Source organism: Micropterus dolomieu, unplaced genomic scaffold (genome assembly GCF_021292245.1).
Source record: "Micropterus dolomieu isolate WLL.071019.BEF.003 ecotype Adirondacks unplaced genomic scaffold, ASM2129224v1 contig_12828, whole genome shotgun sequence".
In the NCBI taxonomy this organism is placed as follows: Eukaryota; Metazoa; Chordata; class Actinopteri; order Centrarchiformes; family Centrarchidae; genus Micropterus; species Micropterus dolomieu.
Genome location: NW_025741814.1, coordinates 654 through 3266, shown reverse-complemented (window position 1 = coordinate 3266; position 2613 = coordinate 654). Strand labels below are relative to the sequence as shown.

The 2613-nt window shown below is 38.8% G+C and overlaps 1 non-coding gene across 1 annotated transcript; it reads right to left on the bottom strand.

The window, feature by feature from the left end:
• Positions 1–2172: 2172 nt before the first annotated feature.
• On the bottom strand, positions 2173–2363 carry LOC123966166. Its single transcript, XR_006823912.1, has one exon. It is a non-coding gene; the product is annotated as a U2 spliceosomal RNA (small nuclear RNA).
• Positions 2364–2613: the final 250 nt, after the last annotated feature.

Genomic DNA, 2613 nt, shown 5'->3' with positions numbered 1-2613 from the left:
TGATGACATGTGGGAATCATGGACAACTTCTCTACCTCCTGAGCCACATCTTGTCAGCAAAACTAAAAACAAGCTTTGGCCATAACTGAACTAAGAAACTGTAACTTTGTGTTTTGGTTGGTTTGAAGACAAGGGCTATAACAAAGGTGCATGACCTTTGTTATAGCCCTGTGAGAGGTTTTGATAAACTTTTAACACAAGCTGTCTAAGTCCTTTGTGTTTGCCTTGATGCTCTTTTTATGTTGTTTGGCCACAGCACAAGCACATAATGAAAGATGATGGATTCATTAATGTCAAGTAGCTGAATTATATATATAAGCTTCTGTCATCCTTTGTAAAATTTTGAAAATGTTTTGCAAACTAATGTACTGTTCTGTCATTGCCTTGTTTTTATGATGAAGAAGACAACAGTGACATGTATGTCACTGTTGTAATGTAATGTAAGCATTTTTTTGTTTTAACTTTGATGATTAAGACTCACAGCTCATGGATATCAAAACTCCTGTATCTCAAAATGTATTTATTTATGAATTTATAATATAGAAATGTCAACTAAAGGAGAGCTGTAATCAGCTAATTAACTCAAATCACCTGCAGAGGTTTCCATTAATGGGTGGCAGTAGATCAGTCTATAAGAACTTGGCTTGGAAATCTGAGGGTCACCGATTCGAGTCTAGCTTGGACCAAAGATACAGAGTATGGACTGGTAGTGGAGATGTTAAAGGGCAACTACATTCAGTTTTTTTTAACCAAGGTCTCTTTTATTTTCAGATATAACAAACAAAGGGAATACAATTCACACATGAAATAGTCAAATCTAGTTCCTGTCCATACAAACAAACCACCCCAGTACCCCCCACCCAAAAGTACCGGACCCCCAGAAAAATTCCATACATCCCGGCAGATTCATACATATATAATTGAAATAAGTAGGTTAACAAAAGAAAGAGACAACATCAATAAATAATAACAAACGCACAAACCAACCGACGAGAAAAAAAACAAAAACAAAGGTATGCACACGTGATTGGGTTACATAGATATGTTAGTAGCTGCCATGCCTTCTACGAAGGAAATAAATGGCTGCCAAATGACAGAATTTTCTAGTGGACCCTCTTATAGTGTATCTAATTTTTTCTAAGTGAACATAACTCATGACCTCCCTAATCCATTGGCCATATGTTGGGGGGAAAGCATCTTTCCATTTAAACAGGATAAGCCTCCTAGCCAACAAAGAGCAGAAGGCCATCATGCTCAATTGACACCCAGAAAAGGTGGCATCCACCGGAGCCACGCCAAAAGGTGAAATCAGAGGAGATGGGTGTATTGTTCTCCCACATATTCCAGAAAATGCCTCAAAGATGGACTGCCAAAAATTGTGTAGCTTAGGGCACAGCCAAAACATGTGCAGCAGTGTGGCAGGAGCCACAACACCATTCAGTTTGACTCAGATACAAACACAAGACCTTACTGCGAACATGTGACCAGATAAATGATGGTTACCAGCTCAGTAGTCAGTACTCATCAACAAGACGTTAACAGTCCTTTCAGTCTTTACTTTGTTGTGGATATAAAAATATATGGAAACTACAGAACTTAAAGCTAATTTATTGTAAGTTGTGGCGAAGAGAATTAGCATTAGCAAGTACACTCGATCAACAGAGCGTCTGACAAAAAACATTCTCATCTGTGGACTTGATTTGTAAATCACCTGCATTCATGTCTTTATAAACTAACTCTTTGGCATGGCTAAATTCCTTTATTTTATGCATCGACATCCCAAACTTTCATTTTAATTGCCTAATTCTTCGGCAAGCATAAAGTCCTTTAAAGCTCCCCAGTTTTTACTGTTTAATAAACTCTACAACAAAAATACCAACATAAAGTAGCAAAATTGAGCGTCACTTACACCATAATGGATTAGAAGTAATGTTCTTCACATAGATTAATATAATACTCTAATTCTGTATACTGAGTGAGTTTTACTTCTAAAACTTTAGGTGCAACTTTAAGTGACAAAATCTCAATGTCTTTTTACTCAAGTATAATTTTTACAGCAAAACTCTTACTCTTTGTTTACCGATCTGAGTAACGCTGCATTAAAAATCCAGCACTATAATAATTCTGTAGTCAGAGTAAAGTCCAGAGCACCTTTATCATTGAACACAGAGTGGGGGGTGCACCGGTCCTGGAGATACTGCAATACCAGGTCGATGCGTGGAGTGGACGGAGCAAGCCCCTATTCCATCTCCCTGCTCCAAAAATCAATTTAATATATGGTCCCCGGGTAGGAGACGTATCAGATATTAAACTGATAAGAACAGATACTACACTTGATCTTAGCCAAAAGGCCGAGAAGCGATAACGTGATGACGTCGGAGGCAAAGGCCTCATTCACCGCACACTCACTTTCACTGAGGGTGGAAAAGCTGCGGGACACTTTAAGGACAGTCGGCAAATAAGAGGAGCAAAGGACAACGAGCGACAGTCGAGGAAAATGTCACGGAGTCGCTACAAATAATGTTATTTAGAAGAAAGAAACGAAAATAAACTGGCGCCTCGACGCTTCCGGGTCACGTGGGGGGCCTTCTAATCCAATCAGAATTTAAAGCA